The 20187-nt window shown below is 45.1% G+C and overlaps 1 long non-coding RNA gene and 1 pseudogene across 2 annotated transcripts in view; one reads left to right on the forward strand and one right to left on the reverse strand.

Annotated features, from left to right (window-relative positions):
• Positions 1–418: 418 nt before the first annotated feature.
• LOC103619977 lies at positions 419–15514 on the reverse strand (annotated as a pseudogene).
• Positions 15452–20187, forward strand: part of LOC108448256 — a 29297-nt gene continuing 24561 nt past the window's right edge. For both annotated transcript variants that reach the window (XR_001864063.1, XR_001864062.1), the window contains exon 1: positions 15452–15538. This is a non-coding gene — a long non-coding RNA (uncharacterized LOC108448256). The remainder of the gene's footprint in view (positions 15539–20187) is intronic.

Consider the following 20187-nt stretch of genomic DNA (forward strand, 5'->3'; position numbering starts at 1 on the left):
CGCAGCCCGCGCCCCCGCCGCGCCGGGGGATTACGGAGCGGCCCCCGCGCGTGGATTTGCTCGCTAAAGGGATTGCACGCAGCGAGCGCTCTGGCTGCAAACCCCCGCTCACCTCTAATGAAAATCAGAACTGAAAGCCCCGGGGATTCCTGGTGCCTCTTGGCGTGTGTCTTCCCCTCCCCATTCCCCAGCGGAATAAGAACAAAGGAAGGGATGGATTGGTTTGGTTTTTTTTTTTTCCTTCCGTTGCGTTTGCTCTCCCCGCTCCTGCTCCCTCGAGTTTCTCGCTGAATTAGCTCCCAAGAAGAAGGTGCTTCCCAAGCCAGCAAACGACATTTCTACCATGCTACTTTCATGTTAGCATTTGCAAACACTTTCCCGTTGATGCATTCTTAAACCCACATCCAAGGCTGAAACATTTCAGTACATGCACGTTTTATTAGAGAGAAGCAAGCAGCTTTACACAATTACTTCAATTACAGTTCAGTAATACAATCTATGCTAAGATCTTACTTCCTATATTCAAGCCATAAACTCATCCATTCTATTCAAGGTCTGCAGGGGAAGACACTAAATATGTATATGAATACTATAGGATTAGAACCTGTAGGTATATATACCACTCCAGTCTTGTAGAGTTTCTGGTTTTCTAACAAAATTGAGTGTGACCATTTTGCCTTCCAGTTGGCATCGCTGCAGTGACATTTTTTCCTAAATCCTTATGTTACTACTCATAGCTCCATCAAACATTTAATCTAGATTCACTGTGACTAGTGGGTTTCCCTAAATTTAAAACATTACCCCTGTGTATGAAATATGCCCAAAGATATTAAAAGCAGTGCCAAAATAGAAAACCATAATTGTATTAAGCGGTTTCTGTAAGTGGTGGCTTGCATTTTATCTCCAAGAACTGAGCACAGAAGTGCCAACCTGTTTCGCCACCATGACAGTGAAGTAAAGGACCGCTTTACTCACACAAGTAATTTGTAGAAGCAAAATTATCTGGAAAATAAGTTCTTCTTTGAAAATAACGGCCCTTTGATTTACAGTTATTTAATGGAATAACATATTAAACCTGCAAAATGTAGGATAACACCCTTCGGGACTAGCAAAACCCACAACAAATACAGACACACCACACACACACACACCTGTGCACCCCAACAAGGAGTGGCTGATCTGCTCCCAATGCACATGAGGGATTACAACCAGAGAAGGGATTGCACACTCAAAAACTGTTCTGGTTTTCCAACTCTGTCAGCTCCTGTAATGCAAGGCATTCTCCCTCGAAACATTGCCTCAGGAATAACCATTTATTTCAGGAGTAAACATCCTCAGACATCTGTGGTGGTGGGCACCACACAGAGCAGAATAAAGTGTACAGAGGAGAAGTAACTTGCTGCCCCTCAGATGGTTGTATCCATTCTGCCATTCCTTCATCAGTAACAGGGAATGCCTGGGAGGAACCATGCTGAATTTAAGTTCAAGTTTCTAGCCTTTTCTAAGTATCAAGCTGCGGTGTTTGCATCCTGATTTTGAAGGCAGATGGGATTATGCTGAAGTACAAAGAAAAAGAAAGACTTGCCCAAATTCACCTGGATGAAACCTTGCAGAAAACCCTATGAAGAAAATGTACATTATTAATTGATAGATCAGAAAAATGCAGCTGCTTGTACAGCATTTGAATAACTTGTAACTACTTTCTTTGCAGCTTGAAAAGGTCTGAGAAATCTATTATGGTGTCTGTATGCATGCATACAAAAGAAGAGCAGAGAAAAGGGACAAGAGAAAGTGGGAGGATGACATGAAAGGGGAAGGAACATCCACTCCAAGCAGGGAATTTTGAAGGACAATTTTTATTTAATAGCCTTTGTTTTTTCAGCTCAGTGTAAAGGCCCTGAACACTCTCTTGAAGAGCAGCAGAAAGCCAAGGTACTGGAGAGAAAGGATGACATGCAGACTAGGGAAGAATAGTGCTGAGATGCGGTACTGATGTTTTAACCAGGCACTCCCTGAAAAGAATTTATTTGTCCCCATACTTGTGATTTAGCCAGAAGTATTTTCTACCCTGAGCACAGAAAATCAGTCCCTTACACTCCAGCACATCCACAACAAAACCTAGCCTTCACTGCTGCTCCCACTGCCCCTCCAGCTCCCACTGTGCCATTCCATAGCCAGGTGTGGCTGCTGGGAGCTGTCCTTCAGTGTCCCACAGTGAAATGAAAGACCCATCCCATGGAGAGGTCCCACATATTGAGAAATGAGCCGTGGGGATGGTCTGCAGGGGCTGCATTCACCTACCCACACCCAAACACACTCATGCACACACTACACCCTCTGGTACCCTGACCAAGGACACCCTGGGGACATCCAGTCTTCTCACAAATATGCCCTCCTGGGCCATCCCTGTCACTGACAGGGAGTTGCAGCATCCCAAAAATAAAAACACAGTGCTGAGAGGTGAAGAGAGGCACACCAAGCTCTTGAGGCTGCCCACAGCCCTCCTTCTCAGCACTGATGGGACTCCATGTGTCTCCCTCAGCACATTTTGTGGGTACAGGGACCCCAGGGTGACACGGGTGACTCCTTTTTTTCCTTCTCCATGTGTTGACTAAATAATAGCGAGGTTGTGGCAGATGGTGAGGAAATCATCTGAAGGTGAGAGGAAACCGAAGGGGTTAAAGGCAAATCTATCCCTCAGCCACTTGGTTAATTCCTCAGCAGCCTGATCCCATGTTGAGATGATTCAGGCCAGAGAGAGAGACTGCCACAGTCCCCAGGGGAGACCCCAGAGGAAAGACTCATATTTCCTGTCCAAGAGGATTAAGTACAAGGCCATTGACAAATCACAGTAAACATCTGGATGTGAGCACTCCATCTATCAAGCCCTAATCCACGAAGCTATTCATTAATGAATTCAGCACATTCACACTGTTCTATATATAGGGCTGGCTGATCTTTTTAAATGTTTGACTTGTAGGTAGTTTACATCTGTATCAACAGATTTTTATTTTTCGAGTAAAGCAATCTACTGTATTCTGCTTTTGCTTGTTTAATTGTTTAGAGTAATTCTTTTGCCTTTAAAAAAAAAAAAAAACAACCCACACACAGAGCCATATTTTCTGATAGTATATAAAAAAATCCAATAGCTAAAACGCAACCATGTCCCTGCATTTTATATTGCTTTGCAATTTTAAGCCCAAGTTCCTCTGGAAAGTTTCCATCACACAGGGATGGAAAAAAAATTAAATAGTAATTGATTTTCTTTTCTGTATTTTGTTTTGATTAAAATGAGAATCCCTCTCATTTATCTTCAGAGAGAAAGTAAGCACTGAGTAAATGGTCTGGTTAATTCAAAAGTAATTTGATCAGAACATCCATAATTTACATTGACTGGAACAGCAGGAAAGATGCTGAGCACTACCAGATATCAAGCTTATTCATTTCACCAGCCTACTTACACTGCGCTTTACATCTTGTTCATGTAAACTGCTCTGAGAACGTCTAATGACCCACATGTTATAAGGGGGGACTTACACACCACCGTGCCCTTAAAGGTCATCTGTTAAGATTGAATAACATTCCAGCCTGCTCCCAGCAAACAGGGCTGTGGAGCCGAGCGTGTTGTTTTCCACACAGATGTGGCAGGCCCCTTCCCGAGGAATCTGCAGCCTTTGTCACTGATATTGGTGGAATCAGCATTTGCCCAGAGGTTTTTCACAAATCCAGCTGCCACAGGATATTTTCAAGTCATCCTCAAAGCTTTGGACTCTACCAGGCAGCATGAGCCATCCAAGCTTGCAATTTATAATTTTCCCCCATTCTCACTTCCAGTGCTTTGCTGTGGTGTAATCTTTAACTCCAGGGACTTGATCTCTAGAGGGGAAATCCCATTCGGTGCCTTTATTCTCTGTTAAATTCCAGGAGCATGTACCTGTGCTCTCAAGGTTTTGTCACAATAGGGTGGCTCAGGTGGACAGTTCCAACTGGGATAACCCAATTTTAAAGCAGGAGAATGAAGATAAGCACGTGGAATCTGAAGGAGCAACCTACAGAGCCACTGAGCTATACCCCTGCAGTTTTATCCTCACTGCCAGTGCGAATACCCTCACACGTGAATTGTGCTTCCATCAATGCTTCCGTAACAGCTGTGCTCCATGCCAGTGTCTGTTCCTGTGTGGAAAGCGTGGTGTTTCTGGGCAAACTTAATCCCTCCTTATCAGTCAACTGAAAATACTTCATCCTATGCCACTGAAGTCTCACCAACAAAAAGCTCTTACTCATTCAGGATCAGGCCACTCACTCAGGCTGTGAGGAAGAGGGACAGGAATAAATCAAAGGTTCGTGTCTAGAACAAATGGTGACAGAAGTGTTTGATTTAGGTGATCAGTCACTTCAAGCTGTCAGGTGACAGATTTGTACCTTCAGGTTTTGTTACCACCTGTGTGGCCAGTGACACTCCAGAATCCATTGCTCTGTCACACACAGACACGAATTAAGCTGCATAGGCTGCCTTAAAAAAAGCTAAATGGCGTGTTTACAAATTCATCTATTTTAAGAGTGGAAAAGCATTGAGTAATCTCATTCAGATTTCGTGCTCATTTCTAATTTTTAAGCAGTCATGAATCAAAGAAAATCAAAATACATGATGCTTAGTCTGATATAAAATTATGAGTGAACTTAGTAACTACATTCTGAAAACATTAAAGTGAGGAGAAACTGAGGTTGAAACCTACTCATGTATAGGAAAAAGAGCATTAGATTGCTTTGTGAGCACAGATAATTTAGCCAGCTGCAGGAAATGCTCTACCATGAAACTAGAGGGCCAAATGTACTGATGGTTTAAGCAGGAGAGGGCCCTAAATGAATCATTAAGTGGACAGGAGTAATGAAACAGCTTTACATGCACTGAATCTTCATCTCTGGAGAGGCCCCAGGGGAAACCCTCCACATGAATACAGTATGTTAGACACACAGCAGATCCTGTTTTCCTGTCTTTCCAAACTAAGGGAGGAATGAAGGACTCACCCAGGGATCTGCTAGTTAAAATTCTGACAAATGTAGAATTCCAGTATGCAAAAGGGTCACTATTTATTTATTAATTAGCCCAGAAAATACTTGACAGGAAGAAAACCAACTAGCACAGATGCAGTGATTCTCATACTCACCAGTGACAATCAGAAGAGAGACTGCTCGGATCAAAGGAAGGACATTTATGATGTGCCCTTGTGACAGTGTAAACAAGTCCTTTGTGGATGTGTGTGAAGAGGAGGAGGGCAAGGAACAGCAGAATATTGTTTTATCTTCCATATGTGTGTGGAGGGGCTGAGGAAAAGGTCTGGGATATGAACACAGAGCAGTGAGGAACAAGTTGAATTTATTTTTTGTAGCCGCTCAACTCCAGATTGGTGTGGGGCACACAGGGTATTTTGGGGTACATCCATCTGCTAGGTTCAGGCCAGCTCTAGTCCTCTGGGCATTCCCAGTGGAGTTGGACTTCTTTACATTTGAGGTGGATTTGGTTTGGCAATGCATCATGTCACTAATTCTCCTTCAACACCTTTGTGTTTCACAAAATACCACTACTCTCTAATACATTCAGATGTAGTGTTTTAATCAACTGAGCAGAATTCAATCAATAATTACCACTTTGTAGTTTAATTAGGATTTTCAAAGCACTACAACATCAAAACTTTAACAGTATTTAACAATCTGCAGGTGAATATAAGTGCCAAGTTCTTGCTGTCGTTGATTTAGGAGCAAAAAGAGAAGCCAACTAGTGATGTGTTAAAGTCAATGGAGCTATGCAGCTTTGCACTAGCCAATGAATTGATTTTATAAATTTTGTATTAATTTTTATACAAATAGGAAGTGGAGGTGGTTGCTTATGGTGTTGTTAAATTCTTTATGTTTGATGAGAAGCAAAATTTTAAAATAGCAGTATTAAAAATAAAAACAAATTGGAGGAAAAAAGTTACGAATAGGGAACATTAATCTATTCTTTTTAGTTCAATTGTGGCATCTGTAAGGAGCAATACCAAGTATCTTCATGCATTAAAATCCTCTATTGTTATGAGAGCAACCAAGGGCAAACAAGCATTCCAGAAAATGGGACATGGTAACTCTCACTGCACTAGTTTCTTATTAGGATGAAATAATAATGCCTTCTTTAGCTTCAGAACAGTGAAGACACCTGTCCAGCCAGACAACATAAAGCCCAATTTCCTTCCTGCTTATACTGATATGAAGTTAATCCATCAGGACCACCCCAGTCCTAGTAGGAGCTTCCTTAGCAGGACAGGGTGGGATGCAGTGTACAGGTGAGTGCATCCTGCAGTCCCTGTGGATTCCTGGCTGCTGCTGCTGCTACCTGGACATTGATTTCCAGGCTGGAGGCACACGACCCTGCCTGATCTGCAACACCAAGCTGAGATAGTATTAGGGATGCAAAGAAGCCCTGAATAGCCTAAGAAAGGAGGCAAGGAGTTGTAGCTGCCTGCTAGACCTTGGACACTGAGTTAAAGATGGAAGGGAAAAAGACCTTATCTTGTAAATGTCCCAAAGCCTCCTATGCTGGTGATGATTTGGCTTAGCTTGGCCTCATCTTAATTGTGCTCCTCAGTTCCTTAATCCCTGAGTTTACATCATTCCTATCTTCTCCCTAACCTGGCATATTTGAAGGCAAGACATGATCCTCACACACACTCCCCAAATACATTTTCTTCCTGAAACCACGCCACAAGCAGCAGATAATGTGCATGTTCATCAGACTGTGCTCACTGTCCTCTTTGATTTCCTTTAAGTCAGCTTTTCCTGCTTTCCCCTAACGCAGGTCCAATAGTAGAAGTGTAGGAAGAGAGCCAGGATGTAGAGGAAAACTGTGGTGTTGAAGCCATCAGGGTACAGGCACTCTGTGAAGAGGTTGTAGGAAGAATGAGCAGCAATGGCCACAAACTGGCACTGGAAGAGGTGGAAAAAAGAAGCAGCCAGATTAGGGAACCTACATGAGATACACCTCAGCTGGCCACTGAGACCATCACAAATCTCACAACATCCTAGCAGTGTTCTCAATCCAGAGGATGACCTGCTTGCCTCTCCTGACATCCCTGAGAACCTGCTTTTCAAGCCTAGCAGTGTTTTCCCACCAGGAAAGATGCCCATCGAACCTGGAGGTTGAACAAATCCAGCTTCTCCTGCCCTTCACCCATTTCTCTGCCACAGTGCAGTAACTGAGATGTTGGAATATGGAAACTGAAGGTGGGAGATTCCTCTTCCTCAGTGGTAATCAGGTTATTATACCCAGAATTAATTTGATTTGTATTTTAGCTTGCAGGGAGGAACTACAGATACGACCTTTATTCATTTAAACATTAAACATTAGTCCTTTTTTTTGTATTTTACTAAATCACCAAAGCAATGAGTTCTACCTACCAAAAAGCTGTTAATTTTTTTTTCCTGTGCTATAATTTGCATTACAAATACCCTTTTATTCCATGCAATGCTTTCTTGTTCTACTTTGCCACACAGGCTAAGTGAGAATTCTGGAGCAGCCTTCACTGCACCACTGCTTTACACATATCCTCTTCCTCTTCCCTTGTAACTGCATACTTTTGGTTTGCAAAGCCTCTCTTTGAGGGAAGAAAACTTTCCTACACCCATTGTCCTTGTCTGGATCATTGCATTATGCTGTATCTTCGAAAAAACACAGGGTTTTCAGGATCTGTAACTTTGTCAGAGATGAGGGAAAGAAAATCCAAAGGGATTTTCTAGAGAAAGAGTAAAACTCACAAATTCCTCTTCAACTTGCCTGTTTGCCTACAGTTAGAGACATTCTTCCTTTCAGAAGGAACTGAATGAAGGCTCCCCAGTCTGCTGCCATAGACAACACAGAAAGGAGGAATCCAATCGCTAAGTTTTCTCTCCCCTTCCCACAACAAAGCTGTGGATAATTGGTTTGGTATGGTCACTGAAGGCCTCTTGATAAGTCTTGTGAAAGCAACATTTGGAGCAGGTCACCAGTGGCTTCACCTCTGAGAGTGGCACAGGAGGGCACCTAGGGACGTGCTGCTGTCTGTGGGCAGCAAGCAGAGGCTGAGCCAGTGAGGTGACAGACAGCAGGGGCCATCACACCTGACCCATGGGAGGGCAGGGATGAACACTTGGAGCTAATTACCAGCTGCAGGATGGTCAGGTAATCCTTCCACCACACGTGCTGGCGCTTCCGCGGTCCAAGGCTGGCCAGGGCGTAGTGGTCATACATGAAGATGTGGACAAAGGAGTTCAGCATCCCAGTAAAGAAGGCTGAGGAGTGAAGAGGTGAGGGTGAACAAGACACATGACCCATTCCAGGCTAAGCCTGTGAAGGGCTCACAGCCACTATGATGATGCTTCCAAAACACATCACATCTACCCCTGTGCATGAACATTCCATCTGGGCTCTGCTGTGGAAGCACATCAGCTTCTCCCTTCCTTCAGCATATGGGTTTGGGTTGGAAGGGACCTTAAAGGCAATTAGCTCCAACTCCCAGGGCCCATGTCCTGCTGGAATTGCCCAAAGCCCCATCCAATCTGGCCTTGAACACTTCCAGGGTTGGGCATCCACAATATACCCATCCCATACCAAGTGTTCAGAGACAGAGAAGAGCTTCAAAGGCAGAGGAGAAACTTTTTGATCTTCTGACCAAAGCATTTCATACCATTCTGGTGTCAGGCTCATGTAGCCAAAATGACTTCCAAAAAAAGAATGCTCCAGCATCTTGTATAGGGCCTACCTAGTGTGGCTTGGTACTCAGATGTTTCTCTTCCAGTTGAGCAAAAGGGGGCAGTGGTCTGGATACAGCCCAGACAGGGGCACAGCCAGAGCAGGAAACAGGGAGCCAGGACCTGGGCTGCTGTCCCAGGGCCTCTGCCTGGGGAGTGAGGGAGCACTGCTCTGGGAGGAGATATACACAGACCTCCTGTGGGATGTTATTTTTTTCTGTTTGGACCCACTCTGTTGGAGCACTCTCATTGCAGTGAACATGGCAGCCTGAACAGCCCCAAGAGCTGAGCAGATGGGATCAGCTGAAATGCACATGTTTTTCACACCTCTGGAAGCAGGTGAGCTTCCTACCTGCCAGTCAGCCCATCTGCTGATGCTACCTCCACAGCCCAAAAAAGCCCTGAAACACAAGGTTTTCTTTCAGCAGCATTTCTTACAAGCATACCTTGTCCTCCAGGTACGTATTTGACCCCTGACCACCAGCTGAAGAGCATAGAGCCATGATGGTACACGTGCAGAAAAGTCACCTGCTCTTGTTTCTTGCCCAGAATTAAAACCTGAAAGAAGCCAGGCAGAGGAGAACCTTGAGTCGATGTGTTTAGACAAAAATTTCACAGTATAAAGTTATAAAAATAGCTAATGATGAGTGCAAATCTCCCAAATCCATTTCCTCTGCTGTTGATAAAAACTGGTGAAACTCAGTAGATGCAACAGAACTTACAGGAGGAACTGGAAGACAGAATTTCTTCCACAAAGCCCCAAATATTTTTATGTCTGGATTGAGGTCCCAAAGTCCAAAGAGGACACATGTGAGACTCTGACTGAGCTTCCATACAATTCACAGCTGCTTGGGTCTGGTCCTTTTCAGCACATAGGTTGTATGTTTACTGCTACCAGACAGTAACCCACAGAAAAGCCACTGTTGAATGGCCAAACCCTCCTGGAATTTGCATTAGCAAAGAGAATGGTTTTGCCAGATGAATACATGTCAGGTCACTGTATTTCACCATGCACATGCATACACACACACACCAAAAAGTGAATCTGCTTTTCAGGCACTCAGGACTGGCAAAAAGCTGATTTTGTTGCTGATGCAAACAGACAGGGGATTGGCCAAACCACTGGCAACAGCCTAGGAAGGATCCACATGTTTATTCACATTTCAGTGTGTTGTCAACTTACACCCCAAAGGGCTGTGAAGTTTTAGGCTAGGACACAGCTTTCTCCTGCTGGCCAAGCAGAGACCTTGTCCAGTCATTTAGCTCATTCATCGTGCAGGAGGAGACCTGAAGACAAGCTCTAAAGAGGTGGGCTTTCAATTCCCCACGGGACACAAAGCTTTAGTGCACAGTTCCGGGATAACTGTGGCAGCAGAGATGTCAGGACTTGTCCCCTTGCAGCTCCTTTCCTGCCCCACTGACCACTGTTAATCAGCCAGCCAGGCAATGGCAGAACCTGTGTGGCACCAGCAGCTACAATTTTGGGAGCCCACCTGGCAGTAGGCAGGTTAAAGCCTCTCCCCTAGCACTGTACCCAGCCTCAGGAAGGCTGTTGGGGAGGGAATGTGCGTAGCCACCGGGATGGACACAGGCAACGAATCAATACAGGATCAGCCCAGGACATCAGTTTCGGCACGCTGCCCCTTTCTGACAAGGAAATATCTGTTTCCAGCCCCGGTGCCGCTGAGGAGCTGCGCCCTCCTTACCGCATCCAGGAGCTGGACGGCTTTGGAGGAGAACCACCAACACACTCTTGCCATCTGCTGGGCAGCGCAGGGCACGGCGCTGGTTTTACCCAAAACCAGCACATTTCCAACCACGCCCTGTATCCCTGCCCACCCGGGGTCTGCAGCAAGGGGGGGAAATTAAGGGGTTCTTTTCGTTTTTCTGTTTTGTTTTTTTTCTTCCAGACGGCAAGTGGCTGAAAAACTGAAAAGATAATATGACGCTTGCATCTGTTCAAAGCAAGATATTGTAACTCCAAATTCAAACAGAAAAAACTCATGCAGCATTTTTGGAAAGCTGAAGCTGGTGGGACTCAAACCCCCTGTGATGAGCAAGGAATAGTTTTAGCTAAACTCCTCTGCTGAAAGAAGTGTTGGGGAAGATTTCTGTCATGCAAAGCAGAGGATATAAAAATTGGTTTTCTTGTTGGAATCGATCAGAATTCTTATAATGCATGCAAAGAATCACATCTATTTCAGAGGTAGTTTGCAATATTGATACTTCAGCTGGTAAAATCACCTTCTCTGCAGTGATCAAAGAGCAAACTTAGATGGCTGCGTTGACTGAGATGATTAATTTTAGAGAACTAAAGCAAAATGCAACAACTGTTGAAGCAGACACTTTAGTGGAACAGATTTACAGGCAACAACAAACTGGAGTCAAAGCCTTCTTAGCCATGCAAATTGCTATTTATGAGCAAAAGAATCTGCATAGGCATGGGAGGGCAGGGCCTAAGGCACGCTTTTTCCAGAACTGTACCCTCATTCCCAGCTCACTCCAGATGTGATCCACTGCCTGGCACAGGTACCTGTAGCTGGCCAAGACTGAATGACCAGAACCTGAAACAAACAAAAAGCAAATAGAAATCAATTTTCTGTTCAATGCCATCTGTTCCAAAAAAGATGGGCACATTAATGCTGAGGTAGTAGGGTCTCAGTCTAATACTCACTGACAGAAAATCCATGAACAAATAGTAAAAACCTAAAACAAAGTACTTCACATCCTGGTTGCAATCTCAAAAGGCAGATTTGGCCTGGGAAGATTTGTAACTCTTTGTGTAAACACTGGAGGGCTCAAAACTACTTCAGCAGGAATAGTGAATTCTTGGCTTCTAAGTCTCTCTGAGAAGACACTGTTCTCCTTTGCAAAGATCTGAGGCTGTTCTGTTTTGGCTGGTTGCATTTGCCTGTTCATTGGAAAGCCAAAAACTGGACCAAGTAACCAGTACACTGAACAACCAAGCACAGAAAAGCAATTTTCACACCTGTCCTCAGATGGAGCAGCATTTGTTAAAAACAAAACAGAACAAAACAAAACAAAAGCAATTCATGTTAATGTAATGCTTGTGATACAAACTAAAACGGCATATTTGTTGACACCAGAATGTTTTTGAAACCTATTTGGCCATGTTCCCTCTCAGAGTTTTCAGTGGCCTACATAAACTAGGGGGGCAGGCTTGTGGAAAGGCTTATGCATTAAAAACAAGCAGAAGAAAAACCATTCTTTACACTCTCAGCAGCGGGAAGATAGAGAGTGCTTGGCACTCCTGGAGAGAACTGCCAGCTTTGGAAAATCATAGAATGTTAAGGGGTTGGAAGGGATTTTAAAGATCATCTAGTCCCACCCCCCTGCCTTGGGGAGGGACACCTTCCACTAGATCAGTGGTTCTCATCCTCAGAGATGGATCCATCACTAGCCAGACTCGAAGAAAATGAGGCCGTTCCACATCCTCCACACACTCCGTGCCTAATGTGGAGATCTCAGCTTGCAATTCATCCATTCAGGATGAATGAAATCCCGTGTTAATTTCATGAATGGCAGGAGGATTGAGAAATGGGAGGAAATAAAGTACAGCAGGGCAATAGTGCTCCTCTTGTGGCAAAACACGGGACATATCCAAGCCAGCTCCCACTCCCTTCAGCAGAGTCCATCAGCAAAAGCTGTTCCAAACCTGGAATCTGGAGGCTCCGGAATTCAAACCCTTCCCAGGTGCTTACCTAGGAGCCAATCCTGCCTCCTCACCTCGTAGAACATGTAGCTGGATAGTGCCACCACAGCCAGGCTGTAGGCGACCAGCAGAGCCCGCAGCTCCAGCCACCTCTGCTGCTGCATGTAGGAGGGCCCCAGTGCCACCACAGAGAGGTGGAAGTGGGGAGTAGACCAGTGGCCACAGGTCTGTCCTTGGACCTGGGAAGCAAAACACACAGCCACAGCTGGCACCGCCACACACTGCAGGGTGGATATATTTAATTATGTTTAATTACTTCCCTTCAGCGCCCTCCGTGGCAGAAAGAAAATTGGTGTCTCTGTGTCTTTGCAAAGCTGCACCACAGTCCTTCTGCTGTGACTCAGCCAAAAGGCTTCAGCACAAAGGTTTTAGCACAATTTTTGGGTATGGACTGCAGTGCTGGAAGGCAGATCGTTCCTGGGATGAGGTGGAGCCCTCCCTGGGCAAAAGGAGCGATCCCAGACACTGTGCAGGGAGGCACAGGAGCAGCCAAAGCAACAGTGGCTCTTCAGGAGTGTAAATCCTTACAGCTAAACAATAAAAGTGTTTCAATCACCAGTGTTACTTCCTCACAATCCTCAGGACATCTGAAATTCTCCACTCCTTCACTTTTATACCTGCTCAGAGAGCGGACTCTCTTAAAAAGCATGAATTCACTGGGAAATGCCAAAACACTTACCTCTGCTGGAACAGCTCTTCAGTCCTACAACAAAGGGAAACTCAACAGATTTTCTGCCATGCCACCTCCTCCTAATCCTGCTCTATCACCCAGGATATGTTATATCAGCAAAAACGTCCCAGGTGCCATTCATGCTTTCCTTTCCTGTTCCCCATGTGATCACTGCTCTGCCAAACTCCCTCATTTTTTTATAAATGCCACACCAGTCTGGACATCTCTGTTAATCCCCATCCCTTCTAAACCGTTCAGTTCTTTACTATGGCTACTTTGGGCTGTGTCAGGAGCTCTTTGATATTCCATTTCTGGATTTAACAGTTTATCAGAAGTCCTGAATCCCAATTTACACTCTCTTGTGAAATTCAAGTCCTGAAACATTTACAGTCTGAGCATTATGCCCCATGTCCTCCTCCTGCCAAAGCCACCATGCAGGCCTGCTGTTCTACCTTCATGGCATTTTGTGGCTTTTCTTTACATCCAGAGATACAACAGAGACCTTTGGGACCAAATTGAACCTCTAACTACTGAAGATCTGATGTCTCCTCACTGCAAAGTGTCAAATCTCAAGCACTGAGGAGTGGGTGCTGCCAATATTTCATTTGATAATAGGTTTTACCAGCATCACAAAGAGTTTAAACCCCAAAGTATTAACTCTTTGGTCAGCTAAGCTTTCCCATGACACATGAATATGCATTTAAAAAAATTCACTTCCTTTAGTATTCCAGACTTAACAGGCAACCCCAAGCATTTATTGCTCCTGGTCCTGTCAGAGCCCACTGGGAAATCCCCCATCCTTTTATTCCTTGCTGTGATCCAGTGGGAGGGTCCCTGGGATATGTTTCAAGACTTAAGGGAAGTTTGTGATTGTGCAGAAAGAAAAGTGGAAATCTGCCTAGTGAAGAAAATGTGGGCTAGTAGAAGGATTGCATTCCTCCTAGGTTTGGTTTTCATGATCAACCTGTTTATGCAGAAATTCCCGTTTTAGACAGCATCTCTACCTACCTCCACTTTCTCCAGTTGTAGAATTCCTGGAGTTTTCTGCCAAGTTGAAGCCATCCCAGGTTCTGGAAAGAAATTAACTCAACTGAATCTAGAACGAGAAGGCTCCTTAGACAAAGCCTCAGGACTACAGCTAATGAAAAGACAATAGTTTGCTTTCTAAAAATTTAACTTTTAGACTAGGATTAAAGGCCCCTTTAAAAAAGGAAGAAAGAGAACCCTGCCCTGCAATGATTAGCTATTTAACTTCCAGATTTTATTCATTTATAAATTTAACTAATTTATTATTTCATTTCCAGGTTTTGATATTTCGTGGAGGTTTCACCTCTAAAAAATGCTCTGAGCAGCTGCATGTGATGATCTGCCAGAGCCAGGAGGGAACTGCCAGCACCACTGGGAAATCAGTCACACGCCATTTTTTCCTAAAGCACTGTGGGCACAACATTCACGTGAGGACACACACCAGGTGTCATAACTGCATCCTTCTGCAGGTGTTCTTGGATATTCCCAGTGCTGGAAGGCAGCTAGGGATTCATTCAGTACTGCTGCAGTTCCAGAGCTGTTAACAGAGCTGGTTATTTGGCTTTCTGAGGCCCTGGTTTATACACTAACTTTGTTTTATCTGGTATAGATTCTGTAATGTAGTAGATAAAGTAGAATACTCATACATATTATGATGATCCTCCTCTTCCCTTCTTTCCTTTAGCAGGGAGATGTTTTCAATGGCACTTGGAAGTTCTCCTAGAAAACACTTTTCTGCAGTTAGTTTCAACAGCTTGTGCTACCTGATCCAGCTCTCTCCATTAGCAAATACACAGGACCAGCTTCCTCCCAGGTTCCTCTCCAGCTGGCATTGAGAAAAGCACATTTTCTCCTTTGACTCTTCCTCACAGACTGTGACATCCACGCCCAACACCGTGTTGGTGACAGACATATTCCCAAATTTCTCTCCTGCAGTTCATCCTTGCAGTCTGTCCCAAACCCCTCTTTGGGGTGTTCCTCTGACACAAAGCCCGAGACCCTCAGCAGGCGTCACACCCATTCTGACACAGAGACACATGCCCTTGTAATCCGGGTGGAATCCGCCAGCACCGAGATTAGTCGGTGATTATCAGCTGGCTCAGAGTCAAACCAGCAGGGATTTCATATGGTTACATGCCCCCAAACAATCCACACGCATTCCAGCTCACTCCACCTCCCTTCTTCCCCCCCCCAAACCGTCGGGAAAAGCCAGGAGGGAGGAGCGGACTCACCGCAGCTGCCTCCGAGCATCTCTCTCTCCAGGGCTGTCCCCAGCAAGTCGCGCCGCAGGAAGAGGCAGCGAGACAAGAAGCTGCAGACTGCGCTCAGCTTTCTTCTCCACAAGGCAGGTGAGTACATCACTTGCTGGGTCTCCCACAGCCGTGGTGGATCTTCATGTCTCTTCTTCCATCTCCCGGTGGCAGCCACCAAAACGGCACCGCGAGCCGCAGGCACCGTGGGGTTGTCGCGCAACTTTGCCAGAGTAAGAGGTTACAGCACCTTCTCCTCCCCCGCCGCCCTCTCTTGCCTCTCCCCACACGGTTTTATCAGATTAGGGGACTGGGAAGAGGCCGGAAACGAATGCAGAGGGCTGGGATCCCCCAGGAGTGAACCACTGACCTTTACTGCCAGGCTCGGCAACCCGGCCAAGTGGGAACTGGGCCAGCGTTTCTTCTGCAGGTTTCTTCAGGACATGCCACGACAGCTTTGCAGACAGTAAAAGTATGTGGGATCATGCCTGGAAACCAGTCTGTTCAGAGCACTCCTTCAGACCAGCACAAGGGGCTGTCAGCAAGCTTTTTGTGTGCTCAAATAGGTCCAGACCACCAAATGAGGGGGCAGAGAACAGTGGGAACACTAACTCACTCACTCATTCACTCACTCACGGAAGGCAGGGAAAACTCAGCTGGAGTCACCCCCTCATATCCAGCCTGTGTTCCCAGGGGAGTCACATTTACCGTTTTTAATGAGACAGGGAAATATCTGGATAGGGTGTGACAGTGACACCAAGTGATCCCCAGCGACTGCCCAAGGGCAATGCAGAGAGCCGCAGTGATTGGGTGCCATGTGGGGGTACCAGTGCAGAACCAGGACCCTGGATCCCCACCCTCCAAGAAACAGCCCAAAGCCAAGTGATGGGGTTCTCTTGGTCATCTGGGGTGTGGATACATCCTCTTCTTTTCCCAGTGGGCAAACTCCAAATAAAAGAGAGGGTAGCACCATTTCTCATACCATTGCACTGGGTCTGTCACCAGATCCATCACAAACCCGTCTGAAGGGCAAAGCACCAAAGATCAGCTTTTCAAAGCAGCTTTAGGAATTAGGCATATCATGTGCTGGGAGTTTTTCATTGAAACACATCATGTGCTGGTGCTGCTGGACAGCTACTGCGTTTCTATGATGTATGGAAACTACGGAAGAATTTAAATAGGTATTTTTGGGAAAAGTGATTTAGGATGAAGGTTTTGAATTTTGGGGGTCAGGGGGTTAGAAGGGCAATCCAGTTTAGAAGAGGGTTTGACTGACCTTTGGTATCATATTGGGTTTTTGCTGACCCAGGTTCAGGGAGACAATTATAGTGAACTTTACAATTATAGTGGACTTTACGGACCTTTTTTTTTTTTTTTTCCCAGAGCTTCCTATAAAGACCCTTTCTTGAACTTTTCTAATTGCTCGTGAACCAGCAGGTTTCATTTCTATATTTTTGGTGCCCCAGTCCTAAAAAAGGTTCAGTGATTTATCTGTGTGAATAGATGGAAGTGATAAACCAAACCAGTCCTTTCTATCTGTCTCATGTAGATGGGACTATGTTTTATTATATCTATTTGGTAATTTAAGTAATGTTTGTTGAGCTATTTATATTGATGTATAAGACTCAGAATTACAGACACAAAACTTTTCTATCAAACTTTTTTTACCCTGGTGAAAAAAATTCACCTGCAGTGAATTTTCATAAATTTCATTTGGGGCAAACTATTTTATTGTTCACATAAACTGGATTTTTTTTTTTTTAATACCATGAAACATATTTTATTTTCTAAAGCCTTTCCTGTTCCCGAAGTATTCCCAGTGGTGCTGTTGCAGATGTTCACTAGCACCACTGGCAGACGGAGAGATGTCACCAGTAATGTGATACTTTTACACTCCAGGAATGGGTGTCCTTTGATGAATGTCAGGGCAACTGTGAGGAACCACACACGAAAGCCTCAGGGCTTTCACTTTCAGCAAGAACTCAGTAGGAAAAAAACCCCAACATTGCTCCTTCACTGAAATAGTATTAGGGGAGCTCTGAATGCCAAAGTGAATTGGGTTGTTCATTCAGTGACTTGGCAAGAAAAAAGGGTATTGCAGGAACATGGATGACAGGCACAGTAATAAGGAATTCAGTTATGTACAGTGTGTGACAGCTCAGCCAACTCCATCAGAGATTAAGAAATATTTTAACTAATGACAAGCCTGTCTCCAGCATAGTCTAGAGGTGGCTGCCACAAAATCATTATCAATAGCAAATACCAGCAGTAAAACAATCCTGAGGGCTTCTAGACTGTGCAGCTTTTGCTCTTTGGTCCTATGACTGCTGTTGCTTCCAAACAAAGCTGTACTAAAAGCACAAATTACCAAAAGAGACCGGTTTTAACACTTGAGAAAGACAAGGAGCAGGGGGCCACTCTCATCTGGATACCCAGGCTACATCATGGTGCTGCTCTGAACCCCACAGCAGACACTTGCCAGATCACAGAATCACAGAATGGTTTGGGTTGGAAGGGACCTTACAGACCAATCAGTTCCAACCCCTGGCCATGCACAGGGACACCTTCCACTAGACCACACTGCTCAGAGCCCCATCCAGCCTGGCCTTGGACACTGCCAGAGATGGGAGCTTCTCTGGGCAACCTGTGCCAGGGCCTCCCCACCCTCACAGGGAACCATTTCTTCCTCATATCCAATCTAAACCTGCTCTCTGTCAGTGTGAAGCCATTCCCCCTTGTCCTGTCACTCCAGGCCCTTGTCAAGAGTCTCTCTCCATCTTTCCTGTGGGCTCCCTTCAGGGACAAGATGGCCAAAATGAGGTCACCCCAAAGCCTTCTCTTCCCCAGGGTCAAGAATAAGATGATCTCTAAGGTCCCTTCCAACTCAAACCATTCTGTAATTCTCTGATCCCTTCTGCAGCAGAACAAACTTTCACATGATATCACCAACCTCCTCAAATCAACAAAACACCAAATAGCAGCAGGACTTTCAAGCTGGGTCAAAGAATATCTAACCAGTTAAGGCACCACAACCTTAATGACCAGCACACACACAAAGATTGGATGTGGCCAGATACTTTCTAAAACTTGTACTCACCTGGCCCTTGGAACACCCGAATGGCATCAAATTCACTTCCTGTGCAATTCAAGTGGATCAAACCTCTCAAGTGTTTGATGCATGCAAGTGATTCAGATGTAGTGGTTTTTATGCAGATAATGAGAGGTAAATATCAGAGCTGAGGATGCCAGAGAACAGGAAGGAAGGTGACAGACCTGCAAATCTCTTGCTCAGCTCATATCTACATCTGCACTCTTGCTAAACATGATGCTTATGGGATAACACACGAATCAGGAGATTGTCAACAGTTCCAGCAGATGAAGCACCTTGCTCCTTGGCAAGAGTGCCCTCCAGAGAAAGCCCTGAACTCCTGAAATGGCATCTTTGTGAATATATTGCCGAGGGAGGTTCCTGTCATCTCCCCTAATTCACGCTTTTCAACAACCACAACTGCTCACAACAGAAATAAATGACAGCTGGTTTTATGAGTACTCTCTCAACAATGGGGACACAGTAATAGGTGTTTTTACAGCAATAGAATAATAATTCTATTATATTGAGAATAATAATTGAATGGCTGTGTTAGTTTTGCTAATATGCAATTACCAGCTTACATATGTTTCTGGGGAAATACAGTGGTTTCAGGTGACAATCAGCCATCACTAGAACACTCTGAAAACCTCACCAAACTTTTCAGCACATCTGGGTCTAGTCCACAAAGGTCCTGTGCATGAAAAAATCCAGACTCACATGTATTTAGAGTAAAAAGAAGCCCTTAAGAGGCACAGTGAAGCAGCTGAAGCTGCTTCTGGCACAGGGATTCTCTTTCCTGATGGCCTCAGTTATGCACCATGCAACCAACTGCACAGACCTTGAAAGGTTTAGAACAGATTACAGGGAGGAATTTTTGGCAGAGGTACTGAGCAGCCTGGCTCTGTGCATAGGATTGGGAGACTGCATCAACTCTCGTGTAAATTGCGGTCTTAAACCCCAGTATTTTAATTTTACCAGTACAGATTTTTCACTTTAATTAATCCGTGGGGGCTTCAGAAAAGTCATTTGGCCTCTCCGTGCCTCAGTTCCCAGAGCTGTAAAGGAGCAGCAAACCTTTTCTCTCCCACAGGAGGGTGGTGAAGGTGACCTGCAGTAAGTGGAGAGCCAAATCTGCCATGTTCCACCCATCTGGGTGCAAACTAGGGTACTTCCGGCTCTGGGGCTGTTGTCTTTGTGACCTTGGGCCAGTAATTTCGAGTGTGAATCATCTGGCAATAGCCCTAAATTTAGGTGTCTACATCTAATGAACTTCTGCAAGGCTTAATGAACTTTGCAAGGAGTTCTAAGGGCTGGTCCAGCTGTCCACACAGAGGAATGGGCTGACTCCCAGGGTGCCTCAAGGTATCTCACCTGAGCTCCAAGTGTTCTGGTAGGCAAAGGATTCCTGCAAGTTCTGTGCCATATCCGTGAGATCCACATGGATATCAGAGCTATCTTAAGGCATCTCCAGTGCACTGGACACCTACCTATGAACAGGCCTCTGAACTGAGTCCTCTTTGCTTCTAGACCCACCTTTTGTCAGCCTTGCCTACTTACCTGATCAATTCTTTGAGATAAGAACATTCTCTTGTGATGTGCTTTTGTGACCAAGCATCAGTCTTGGCTGTAGGAGCCTGAAATAGCTCTGTATCCAACA

This window comes from Corvus brachyrhynchos, unplaced genomic scaffold (genome assembly GCF_000691975.1).
Source record: "Corvus brachyrhynchos isolate BGI_N302 unplaced genomic scaffold, ASM69197v1 scaffold317, whole genome shotgun sequence".
Taxonomy (NCBI): domain Eukaryota; kingdom Metazoa; phylum Chordata; class Aves; order Passeriformes; family Corvidae; genus Corvus; species Corvus brachyrhynchos.